The 13596-nt window shown below is 45.0% G+C and overlaps 2 long non-coding RNA genes across 3 annotated transcripts in view; one reads left to right on the forward strand and one right to left on the reverse strand.

Moving 5' to 3' along the window:
• Nucleotides 1–11690, forward strand: part of Gm46176 — a 37216-nt gene extending 25526 nt beyond the window's left edge. The window contains exon 4 of the long non-coding RNA XR_001779608.2: nucleotides 11444–11690. This is a non-coding gene — a long non-coding RNA (predicted gene, 46176). The remainder of the gene's footprint in view (nucleotides 1–11443) is intronic.
• The window catches only part of Gm36388, a 130379-nt gene that overhangs the window by 72249 nt on the left and 44534 nt on the right, over nucleotides 1–13596 (reverse strand). The gene's annotated exons all lie outside the window — the stretch shown is intronic.

A 13596-nucleotide genomic window follows, 5' to 3' on the forward strand; every position in this document is an offset into this window, starting at 1 on the left:
TGAAGACGATAACAGAGAGGTGCGGGAGTTTGGTGTTATCAGACAGGAAGGGAGATGGAGAGCCAGTGGTGGACTACACCGTTTTCTACACAGAAAACACAAAGGGAGCCAGGATGTCACAACTTCAGTAAGCAGTCCTGACAACTCGGGACTTTCTTCCCCAGCAGTGGCAAGCAAAGACAATGCCAGAGAGAAATAAGTTCCCAGTTTGGATATTGTGGTACTATATGTGGTAAATTTGGAATTGGCTAAAGCTGGTCCAAGTCTTGGCCTCTCCAGGAAAGCACACCCATCTCCCCCAGTCCACAGTTCACTCCTGTTTGAATGGGAATAATAATAGCCTCAGCTCTGCCCGTGTCACCGGATTTTTATGAAGATCAAAGAGATAATAAATGTGAATTTTGAAAATTGTAGATGAGTATATACATAAGGTGTTATTAGCATATTTAACAGATGTAAATGATGGTGTATTAATTCAATTTGAATACATTTTCCATGAGAAAGACGAGACTACATTTTATGAGAACATTAGGCCCATTTGTTCTTGGAATTCCCTCTTCTCAGTCAAGCCAAAAACTATGTGGTTGTTGTTGTTGTTTTTCATTCTGTTTAAATGTATTCTCATTCATCCGATAGCCTCTGTTCTAAAGTATTTAAAATTCCAAGATAAGATGTAACTCATGTACTAAACTTTATAACCTTCCCAAGATCTCCCCACCAGAGTAAGTGTGAGTTACAGGGTTACACGCAGAGCGTGTGGAAATATTTGTCTTAATAGGTAAACACGAGCTGTAGGCAAGGTTAGCGTTTATAAGTCTGACTTGAAATTTTTCAAAGAAATAGTTATAGATTCATTAAAATGTTGCAAGACACCATCAAGCTCCATCCCCCATTGTCCCGGGTAGCATCTCCTGCATCCTTATTACATCATCAGATCCAAGACTTTTTGGTGTGCTGGTTTGCGGCCGTAGTGCCAGCTGCCCAGGACATCTGCATGTGTGTTGCACGGGCATGTTGATGCCAGAGGTCAGCCTCTGTGTCTTTCCTCAGGTGATTTGAGTTGTTAGACAGTGTCTCTTAGGCCTGGAAGTCATCAAGTGTGCTACCTGGCTGGCCTCAAGCAGCTTCCGGTCTCCAGCCACATGGCTGTGAGATTATAGTGGTGGGGTGGGGGCTTTCTGACCAGGTGTTTGCTTGGTGTCCTCATGGTTGTGCACAAAGGTCTTGACCAGCCCAGCCACCTTCCCAGACTCCACTCAAGAGGTTTGAAAAAGGAGGAAAATCTAGTTAAAACGCATGCTCTATTTGAATTGGTCACTCAGAATAGAATCCTAATGAGATCACCATCAATCTACCTACAATGTGTCCAACATTCACAAACTTTGCTCATCCTGTGGGCTTGAGCGGTCAGGAGCCACACATGGCTGCAGATGCTATTGCTGAAAAGCATGAGAACCATTCTAATGCCAGAGCCCAGCACTGGGGAGAAAATCCAGATCTTTACCCTCCATGGTAGGTATGATACAATGTCCATGTGCCAAGGAATGTTTTCTGTTCAACCTCAGTGAGGGGGTGATTTCCTTAGACCCTCAGCCAGGGCTCTGGCAGGAGCCTGGGTCTAACCATGCCCAATGAATTAAGCAGAAGCAATATATAGACAATGCACAGACACTTTGCATATCCTGGCATAATAAGTAATAGTTTAATTGTAGGTAGATTCTTTTCTTTTATGGACCAAATCACTTCCTTATACAAGAGGTAATTCCAAAGATTCCTGTTTTCTTTTAGTTTTTTTTTTCTCCAAACAGTCAGAGAGAGAGAGACAGAGAGATGAGAGACAGAAAGAGAGAGAGAGAGAGAGAGAGAGAGAGAGGGAGAGAGAAAGAAAGGACTCCTTTATGTCTTTGATGCAGACTCTGTGATCTTTACATTTGACCTTGTTTATGTTTTTCCAGAAGTCATGTGCAGCACCGCTGACGCAGTCAATAATATAATCCAATCATCAATAAGCTACAAACTCCTTGTTTATTAATACACGATTAAAATGTATATGATAAAAAGATATTGACTGCAGCTAACTGTATGGATGACAGCAGCAATTAAGGCTCAGGCTCTTGATCACCTTATGTGCTGGGTGCGGCTGCAGCCTTGCCTTTGGGTTTTCAAAGTTTATGTTATTTATTATTAGGTGTGTGTATGTGTGTGCCTGTGTGTGTGGTTTGTGTGGTATGTGTGATGTGTGTAAGTATGTATGTGATGTGTGTATGTGTGTAATATATATGTGGTGTGTATGTATGTGTGTGTGTATGTATGTGTGTGTATGTGTGGTAAGTGTGTGATATGTGTATTTGTGTGGTGTGTGTGTAGTATATGTGTGGTGTGAATATGCATGTGGTGTGTGTGTGTGTGTGTGTGTGTGTGTGTGTGAGAGAGAGAGAGAGAAGAGAGAGAGAGAGAGAGAGAGAGAGAGAGAGAGAGAGAGAGACTCATGGAGGTCAGGAGACAACTTGTTGAAGTCAGTCCTTTCCTTCTACCACGTGGACTCAGGGGAAGGGAAGCCAGGCTGCCTGCCAGGCTTACTCAGAAAAACCTTTACCAGATGAGTTCTGTCACCTTCCTTCTTGCTTTCTTTTTTAAAAATTAAAGTCAATTACCGATATTTGCTCAGTTTTATTTTATCTTTGTCAGTTTTTTATTTATGACATGGCTTTACTGTTCACTTATTTATATGCATTTTTAAAAACACAGTATTGAGATGCAGCCCCAGCAGCCCACAGACTCTCAATTCTCCTGCCTCAGCTCTCTAAGTGCTAGGATGACAAACAAGTCTCACCACAGCCTGACTTTGGATTCACTCGAGAAGCTTTACAACACCCACAATGATCTGAGCAGACACCATGGCCATGTCCCTATACTAGGTTTTGATGATACACAAGTAGAAGATAAAATCTTATCAATAAAGAATCAGGCTGTCCAATGAAGAGAATTCTCCAAACTTACTGTTTTAGTTAGTGTTCTATTGCTATGAAGAGGCACCATGACCACAGCAACTCTTATAGAAGAAAACATTTAATTGGGACAGGCTTAAAGTTTCAAAGGTTTAGTCCATTATCATCATGGGGTGGGGGATGGGGCATGGTGGCGCACAGGCAGACATGGTGCTGAAAGATCTACATCAAGATCCATAGGCAGCACCACACCCAGATTTAATAAAGGCTTTCTGCTTTCTGTTTTTAATGGTACTGGATAATTCAATCAAGGACCTTGTGAATGTTCACAAATGCTCTGCTGCCGAGCTACATCTCAGCATTGAATTTGGCCTCACTCCCCTCGCTGACAGTTTCCTTATAGAATCCAAATTTTTGATCTGCCCTGAAATTCGCTGTGTAACCCTGATTGGCCTCAGCCTTTGGTGACTTTCTGCCTCTACATGGGCACTGGGCTTACAAGGCAAGCAACACCTACCATGTCTTACCTTTTAAGGGATACCTTTACCCCATTCCAGATTGGAAGCTTGTGTCTTGTGCTGTTTTCTCAGCATGTGACTCTCTTGCTGTCTCTCGTTGATGTTGTTGTTGTTTTTGTTTTGTTTTGTTTTGTTTTTGAGCAGATAACTTTTCTCTTTGCTTTTCTGGAGTTAAAAAATAATTATTTTTCTGGCTTCCTACAGAATCTTTTCTTCACCTTTAGTTTCCCTCTTTGGACATGTGTCTAGGCCTGGGTGGGGACATTTATCCTGCTTGAGTTTTTTGAATTTCCTGAATCTGTTGTTTGGTGTCTGGTATTAATTTGGAAAGACATTCAGGCATCTTTGTGTCTACTTTTCAGTCCATCTCTTCCTCTTTTTCTTCAGGTGTCCCCAGATGTGTGTGCTGTCCTTTCGTAGTTGCCTCACGGGCTACTCTTTCTAGTCTTGTCCAATTAGCTTTGCAGTTTTAGAAATTTCTATCAAGCTACCCTCAAGCTTGGGATATCTTTCCACAGCTGAGCTCAGGGCACATGTGTCTGACAAAGGCCCATACTATTCTCTCTGGTTTTTCTCTCTGAAACTTCTTGTCTTCCCTCCGTGCCATTCCCAAGTCTCTGCTGGTACAGCTTATGTGTTCGCGAATGTTGTCTGCATTTTCCTTTGAAATTCTTGCCATATTAAGCTAATTAAGCAAATATCGTAAACATTTCTAATCTGGAGCTAAAATTGTAGCCTAGGTAAAGTATTTGCCTATCTATTATGATGTCCTCGCTTCAATTCCCGTCACTGAAAACACAAACACTAACCAACAGGCAGGCACACTCCTGGTCTGGCCGTGCCAGCATGCTGACAGACATGAGACTGTTTCTGATGTTTATTTACTCTCTTCATTCCCTTGTGACATGCCTTGTGGAGTCTTTATTAAAAAATACATGTGACACATTGCATGAAAGAAACCAAGGGGGCAGGGAGGGGAAGCGCTCTAGTAGTTAGCTGTAACTGGTCATCAGGAATATTCTAGAGTTCTGAACGAGGTGTCAGCTTTTTGCAGAGCTTGTGTTCCTAGGCTGTGACCTGGATTCTCAGGCAAAACCATGGGTAAGGGAGTTGGGATAGCTTCCCTTCCTGCCGGTGGGAGGCTTGAGAGAGCTGAGTTGGTTGAGAGGTTTTTATACAAACATGGGGCTCTGAAAAAAGTTTCTCTCCCACAGCAGGACTTGATAAGAAAACCCCAGAAGGCTGTGGATGGCCAGGGATTCCCTTTCCCTACTCTCCTTAGAAACAAACATAGTTCCTGCCAGGTCACTGTGGGAGTCTAGCAGCGTTCCAGACACTGAGTGGGTTCCTGTGAGGTCTGGACACCCTGAGCTGCCAGCATTTCTCAGTTGTACTTCAGGTTTTCTTATGGGACACATGGTCTCTTTTTATCTCAAAGACAAAGGAGGTTGTAGAGATGCTAAATGAGTAAAATGTTTGCCAAGCTCGAACAAGGACCTGAGTGCATCCTCAGAACCCAGGGGAAAGCCAGATGTCGAGTCCAGGTTTACAACCCCTACACTACTATAACAAAATGGGAGGTGAAGGCAGGAGGTGAACCCAGGAGATTATAGGTCAGATAGCCTAGATTATACCAAGGGGAACAGAGAGAGACTCTGCCTCAGATAAGGAGGACGGTGAGGAGAGACATCTGAATTTTGAGTTTTGACTTCTTTGGACACACTGTGGCAATTGAGCATCCAAACTCTCTCTCTCTCTCTCTCTCTCTCTCTCTCTCTCTCTCTCTCTGCCTCTGTCACACACACACACACACACACACACACACACACTACACACATACACATACACATAGAAGGGAGGGAGGGAGGGAGGGAGAGAGGGGAGAGAGAGAGGAGAGAGAGAGAGAGAGAGAGAGAGAGAGAGAGAGAGAGAGAGAGAGAGAAACCAAAGCAAGATTTCTTATAGGTAACAGTTTTAAATGCTAGAAAAAGCCAAGGGTTCTTGCTCGTGCGCGATGACTCTCCCAGCATGCCCAGTATGCGATGACTCTCCCAGCATGCCCAGTATGCGATGACTCTCCCAGCATGCCCAGTGGGGTATTCTTAGCTCTTTGCCTCAGCTCCCTGGTGAATCTGGCTACAGTGATTCCATTTGAGTTGCAGAGCAATGCTCACTCGGTGTTAGACTTGACTGAGATGGGGCACAGATGGATCAAAGCTGCTCACCTCTAGGATGAGATACTTGCTCCAAGCCACACCCCTGGTGAACTGACTGTCCAGCAAGGACCTGCCTCTTACATCAACAGGCTTGTCGATAGACTGATAGATTAACCCATTGGTAAGATCCACACCCTCAGGATCCAGTCGCCTTTCACTTAGTGCCGCCATCTGAGAGTCAAGTTTTCCAAAAGGCGTGAGCCTTAGCCTTTCGGAAGGATGCTTCACAGTGAACACAGGATACCTGCTATTCCATACTTATGCTATAAGTAATACAAGCAATTTGAAAGCTACATAGTTTTCTTTGGGTGTGTAGATTTCTCTTCATCCCTGGATGACCCTTATGTTTCCTCTGGCACACAACTGTCCAGGGCTGACGTAATTTAGAGGTGTCATGTATGGCTTTGGGGTAGACACAATTGACCACAGATCAGATCCAGACCATGTTATAATTTAAGCAGTTAAGCTAGCCTCAGCCACCAGGCAATCTAATTATTATTATTATTAATTATTACCATAACTAAGGACAACAATAACATTGACATAATTCCCCACTATATAATACATTTTACTCATGTCTTGTGTATGTTGGTAGAATACATAAATATGCCTTTTGCGTGTGTTTGTATATTCACAGACACATGCCAGATGTCAGTGTGGTGCCCTCTATCACTCTCCACCTTATTCTTTGACTCACTAAATGTGAAGCCCATTGATTGGCTACACTGCCTATCCAAGAAATCCAGTGACCCCTCCGCCCGGGGTATCAGGTGCTGCTGTACCCAGCTTTCGTATGATTGCCAGAGGTTGGACTCATTTCCTCTCTATGTTTTAGTAAATATACACGTATATATGTAACATATATTTAGTAAATATAAATGTAATATATATTTAGTCAATATATATTGACTAAGTATGTATAAAATTAGTAAATATATTTAATAAATTTATACATGTAATAAATATTTAGTATATATAATTAGTAAATATATTTACCATATGTACATATACATACATATTAGATATATATTGTATATGTATATACATATATGTATAGATATATTAGCTTAGGGTTCCAGAGAGCTAGATGTCAATAACGGTAGGGAATACATAGCAGCAGAGGCAGGAGACTGAAAGCTCACATCTTTTTTTTTGTTTTGTTTTGTTTTTTTTTGTTTTTTGTTTTTTTCAAAACAGGGTTTCTCTGTATAGCCCGGCTGTCCTGGAACTCACTCTTTAGACCAGGCTGGCCTCAAACTCAGAAATCTGCCTGCCTCTGCCTCCCGAGTGCTGGGATTAAAGGCGTGTGCCACCACGCCCGTCCGGCTGTGAGCTCACATCTTAACTGTACACAGGAAGTAGAAAAAGAAAAGTGAGGTGAGGTGAAGCTATAATTCCCCAAAAGCCTTCCCCAGTGACCTCCCTCCTCCACCCAGGTCACAGCTCCTAAAGGTTCCATAATCTTCCCAAACAGTGCCACCTACTGGGGACCAAGTGTTCAAACACCTGAGCCTGTGGGGACATTTCTCCTTCAGACCACAACTTCCTGTTGCTGTTTGATATTTAAGTTGAAGTGCTGCTGCTGTTGTTTCCCAAATAACTTTTGCTTGAGGAAGAGTAAAACCAGCTAGGATTCAGTTAAATACTGAAAATCTGTGCAAACTTCTGGGGAGGTCAAATCAGTGAACCGGCAGTATTTGTAAACATCTGGAAATGAGACATAAAAATAGATTATCATCTAGACTCATGCATATTTATGCATCACCATGCATGAGAGTTTGTACAGTATTGCAGGCAACTGGTACTTTTATGTGTCTTAGGAAAGGGAGCCAGGCTTCTTTCTGCTTCTGCATGGCTTTCTTGTAACTTGAAGGACAATATTGACAACAACATAAGTTTTTTTTAAAGGAAAAGAAAAAGCTGTAAGTGTCCTCACTGGTCAGCACAATCCCTGAAAGGATTTCTTCTTCTAAGATTTCTGGTTTGTTTGTGGTGATTTTTGAATAAGCTTGGCCCAAGGAGTAGCACTATTAGGAGGTGTGGCCTTGGAGTAGGTGTGGCCTTGTTGAAGGAAGTATATCACTGTGGGGGTGGGCTTGGAGACCCTCCTTCTAGCTGCTGGTGAGAGAGTCTCTGACTGCAATTAGATAAAGATGTAGAATTCTCAGCTCCTCCAGTGCCATGTCTGCCTGGATACTGCCATACTTCCTGCTATGATGATAATGGACTGAACCTCTGAACCTGTAAGCCAGTCCCAATTAAATATTGTTCATGGCAACAGAAATCCTGAGACAGTTTATAATGCCTTTACACTCTGGTGGAAACATCTGAGTATGATTCAAATTGTCCTCTGGAAATTCCATGACATATTGGCTTTGAATAGAAGTGAAAGGTTATATATATATAAGCTTATGTTTATATTCCTGATTTGGGTGTCTGTGTGCAAATTCAAATGTTTTCTCTCTCTATCTATCTCTCTCTCTCTCTCTCTCTCTCTCTCTCTCTCAAAATAAAACTAGTTATGATAGCACAGCCCTGTATACCAGCTCTTAAGAGGTGAAGGAGGAGAATCAGAAGTTCAGGACTAGCCTCCACTATAGATTAAATCTGTGGCTAGCCTGGGCTGAATAAGACTCTACCTTTAGATTTAAGAAGAAGGAGGAAGAGGAGGAGGAGAAGAAAGAGAGAGAGGAGGAGGAGAAAGAGAAAGAGGAGGAGGGGGAGGGGGAGAAGGAAGAAAGAGAGAGAAAGGAAGGAGGGAAGGACGGAAAAGTAGAGAAAAGAAAAGAAGAGAAGAGAAAAAAGAAAAGCAGACAACTCAATGATTGAATAGCATCAGACAAGTCAAGAGCCTCCTAGTTCATTCTGGTTTTAGTTTTACAGTTTGGATCTTGTTAGAACGCAGCTCAAGTGAGCTGAGGAGCAGAGCACACTGCGGAAACTGCACAGCAGTCCCAGCACTTGGCTCACAGTGTGTGAAGAGGCCATCGTCTTCTAGAACATTTACCTTACTTCCTGGCAAGGTCCAAGCTATTGAGATTCAATATGTCACCTCTACCGAGCATGCAGTAACGATGTGACTTGAAGAAGAATTCATGCCATGAAATATTCCTCTGGAGTGCTGTTCACTTGGTAGGGTTACTGCTATTTCCTTCTTTTTAAATTTTATTTTATAATTTTGGAGGCACAGTCTCATGTGGACCAGGCTGGCCTTAATCAAAGGGAAGCATTGTGATAACATTCTTTTTTTGACTTCAGACTTGGACTGCCAGGCCTCTATCTCTAGATAACTCTTTTATTATATCTAATACACTCTTAATCGATTATCTTAGTTGAGAGAAATAACCAGGGAGGTAAGTTACTTCGAATCTTCAAAGACCAAAAAGTCCTCCAGAGAAACTAGTAGTTATGAACCAATGAGGTTCAATGGTGCTCTTTAAAGGGTTTCTTGCAAGCCACTTACCCACTTCCCTTAGGACAGAGGGGGTTGGGGGGAGGAGGATAAATGCTCAGAGGAACTGGTGCTCTTAATATTATGCAGCTGCTAATGCATATGCATGTGTCATGCAAATGTCTCCAGCCAAACACATTCTTTAGCTTAAACCTGCAACTGTTCAGCAGTTAAAAAAAAAAAAAAAAAAAACCTTTCCAAATCAAACTGCTGACTCTTTTTTCCCCCTCTATCCCTTATCAAAACACCCAGCATACATCTTACCAGGCCGAGCAAATCAAAAGAAAAAGCAGCTGCAGTTAACCATGGCTTGTTCCTCTAGATATCAGGTGTATGCTGTAATTCTACAGATCAGTTGGTGAACTGAAGTTAGTAACTGGAATCCCCAGAAATTCCAAGCAAGGCTGCTTGGGCAGTATTTTCCATCACTTTTCAGAGGCCTTATCTTTGTAGAAGGACATTGTAATTTACCAATAGACTAGGTTTTATCCGAGTGGAAAGATGGACTTCAATTACACCTTTATCTGAATATGCAAAGACCGGGCCGAGAAACACTTGGGTCTAGAATGGTCCTCTCTGGGTTATCTTTTCTATGGTTTTTCTAAAATAAATAAATAATAAAAAAAATTTTTTTAAAATCCAGATTAATGAAGAGTGGGAGGTAGAAGGAAGGGAAGAGAGAAGGGGGGAGGGGGACCAGGCGGAAGGGAGAGGGGGAGAGAGAGAGAGAGAGAGAGAGAGAGAGAGAGAGAGAGAGAGAGAGAGAGAGAGAGACTGAGAGAGAGATATTGATTTGGGGAGCGACCTTGTCTCACTAAATGTTCTAAGGCACCGACCTAGTTAGAGCACACAGCTGTGAATTGAGCATGACATTGTCTTTCATCACACTGGTTCTGAGCGTATACTGAAAAGTTCTGTATTGGGGAATGAAAAATATCAAACCAGAAACTTCCGCTGTTACCTGGAGGAGACGTTAAAGAGTAGCTGGGGAGTGATTCACTCCGACATCTTTATGGCTGGGAGAAGGAACACAACTCCGACAGTTTTTATGGGCTTGTATGCGGAAGCTAAGCGTTGAGCAGAGCAAGGCAGTTGGGATTAGACACGGAAAGAGAAAATGAGTTCGTATCTGGGGATTAACCCGCATTTGTGCTCTACAGGGAAGCGGACTAGACACTCACTTGGAAGGCAGCTCTCCGGGGAAGCCATCAATCCTGAATGAGATTACTTAGGGTGAAATTGCATATCTCCAGGTGGCTTGTCTGAACTGCTCTGTGGGTTTCCCTCTCCCTCTTGTCCGGGTTAGGCTGGACTTAGCTAGCTGAACAGAACATCCTGGAGGAGGAGCCTAGCCTCTGGGAAAGGCCTAGGGAAGTCGAGAGAGTCACTCTTTTTTTTTTTTTTTTTTTTTTTCCCTTATTGGGCAGAAACAAGCAGGGAGGGCACCCTCTAGACTTTTTTTTACCCCTCTAGGACCTTGGAGTTAGGGGTTTAGCCTCAGAGCACCTAGGGCTAAGGCAAGGAGGTTAGGAGGAACTGGACCAGACCTTCAAAGGGGCAACAGATCTGGCCCTTCTCTTCTTCCAACCAGATTCTCGCTATTTTTCCATCTTCAGGACCAGAAACTTAGTCCATTCAAAGAGCCAGAGGCCAGAACCCAGGCCCAAATCAGGTTGTATAGAAACCGGCGTTGTCCGGTCTCTGCTCCTATTCTGCATTCCCCTGGTCAAGTCTCGGGAAAGGATGTAAGATGCTCGCCCAAGCGTCAGACTATCTGTTCTGTTCCTTTGTTGTTTTCCTAGAGGTGAGGCGAGAAAAACCCTTCCAGAAAGAGAGCGAGCAGTTGCGATTTGCACCCGTCGTGCCCCTGGACGCAGGCAATTCCTCGCATGCATCTGGCGCCGTGGGCCCAGGCGCTTCCAGGCGCCTTAATATCCATAATTCGAGGGGGAGGCTGGGCCGCTGCTTCTTTGCCAGGTCAATGTGTTAATTAAAAGTTGGTCCGAGTTGGTCAGCACGCAGTCCCAGATGTGCATAACAGCATGCAATTAACACATAAAGAAAGTCTTTTTGAAGATACCAGAATTGAACACACACACACACACACACACACACACACACACACCCTTAAAGAAACTCCACCCTACTCCCACCCCAGAACCGGAGCTAGCATTGGCAAATGCTGGAAAAGTCATTAAAAGACGCAATTAAATGTGGGCTGCTGTTCTTGGAGGGGTCGGGTTAGAAAAAAAAACCTAAATCTATATATTTCAAAAATAAATAGCAAATTGATTTCTTTTTCTTTTACAGGATGGGCAGGGAGACCGGCTTCTGTCGGTTCCCACCCCATGTATATTAAACAGCCAGCGAGTGGCGGCTGCGTTTCTTGGTGACCCAGCGAGCGCAGGGAGTCCCTGGCCACCGCTCCGGCCCGCACGTTGACGCCGCCGCAGCCGCTGGCAATTGCAGAGGGGCCTCTTGCAGCCAGATTGCTTCCCAGACCCGGGGATAATTACTGTGCGAGCGCTCATTCGCCTACCGTTCTTCATAGCTTCAAAGAGTGTCGGGAAGTGTGGATGGGGTGCTGGGTGGGGGTGGGGCGACAGTCATTTTAGATAAATGCATTTATATGAGAAGTAAACGCGAGTGTGGAGATACGTAATATTGTCACAGACCCCATAGGAAGTGCAGACCGGCTGGCACTGGCCCGAGGCTGCACCTGCCACCTACCCTTACATTTCTGCCTCCTTCAGCCTTTGCTCAGGGCTATCAGGAGCCCCCTTGACTTTTGGCTTTCCTTCCCGTTGGTTTAATGTGACCGGTGGGATGTGTGCAGTCTCAGAACCCGAAATCCCCATTCAAGAATATTGGTCCCATCTTCTCTCCGAGTTCTTAGCTCCAGAAAGAGACACACTCTTTCCCATCTCACCCCCACCCACTTGATCTAATCAAGCCAGACAAGGACCTGGTGTCCATTTGAGCACATTAACCCCATATACAGCCTCTTATTGTTTCTTCTCCAAGACTTCAGGGACAACAAGTGATCCTATCCACTACACCCCCAGCACGGGCCTCGGCACAGCAATTCCAACCAATTAATTCTAAGAGCCTATGACATGCCTCATTGATGACATCCAGAAACCTGGGTGTTAGGGGTACATGGATAGAGATGGACAGAGAGCAAGACCAAAAGGGATCAGAGATAGATCCCTCTTTCGGAAAGGACCAATCTGTTGGGTGTGAGTTTGAAGGCAGAAGGAGCCATGATTTAAGCCTGCACAGTCTCTTAGTTAACTAGCGTCCGACTCCCACCAGCCCCTTCTTTTTTTCCTTTTGTAGGATGCAGAAGGTGAATAATGAAACCATTTTGCTAATAGTTTATGAGGCATGAGATTGGAAATGTATATGGGTAGACCGAAGCACCAGACTAAAATCATCCGAGATGCGCGAGGCTTGGCAGGGAGAAAAACCCTCCCAGTCCCCTCTTCCAAGCCTGGAGCGGAAAGGCTGGCGCTTCTCCCTCTCTGCTCCATCCGAGGGCAGCAGCTTGGCCCATCCTCCCTCTAGCTCTTCACCCTCCTTGTCTCCCCGAGGGGCTGGAGCGAGAAGGAGATGAATTGGGGTGATGGCAAGATAGCTCGACCGGGAGATAATCGTTATCAGCAGGATTTTTCTTCCAGTGATGGGATCTACAGAGATCTATCACGCTAGGCAGCTTTTCCCCCCCCCGGGCATAAAACAATAGGCGGGAACCCGGCAATGGGGGCAGCCATGGGGACGCTGTCTGTCCGTCCATCAAGTTCATCACCCTAAGGCCCGTTTTCCTACAATGAACACACTCAAAACAGTCTGGAACACCCACACTCTTCCTGCAAGTCTTCCCAGCTTTTCTCCTTGCACCACCTCCTCAATTCCAAAGCCTGGGATATTAAGGCAGGATGCAGGAGGACACCTGCGGACCTGATGGGGTTGGGGCGGGGAGCAGAAGACGGTGAAAGATGCTCCCTTGGTGTGGACTCACCAAGGGGTCGCACAGCCTAGAGATAGTCTCACAGCAGCCTGAGAACCTTAGCCCACAGCAACAGCCCCGGGGGGTGGGGGTGGGGGACTGCCCTGTTGGTGGCAAGGCTTCCCAAAGAGGAAAGGCAAGGCGAGTTGGGAGGAGGAGGGTGAGGGCGAGAGTGAGGGTGAGGGCGGGCTCGGCTGGAGGCTGTGAGCTCTAGGCCCAGCTCCCAACCTGTTCAGTGACCGCGGCGGGAAGGCCAGGACAGGTGCGTATCATTGGGTGCGCAAGTCAGGCGGGGGATCCCGCGTTTCCTGGCTTCTGTCCCAGTCTTGGGGCGCCTTCAATGTCTTTCTGAGCCCAGGCAGGGGCCCGGGACCAAATGGCGCCCGGGAAGGACTTCTACCCCACCCCCACCCCCCAGACAAGGAAGGATGTTGAGGCGGCCGGCGCGGTTGTG

The sequence above is a fragment of the Mus musculus genome, chromosome 1 (genome assembly GCF_000001635.26).
Source record: "Mus musculus strain C57BL/6J chromosome 1, GRCm38.p6 C57BL/6J".
Classification (NCBI taxonomy): domain Eukaryota; kingdom Metazoa; phylum Chordata; class Mammalia; order Rodentia; family Muridae; genus Mus; species Mus musculus.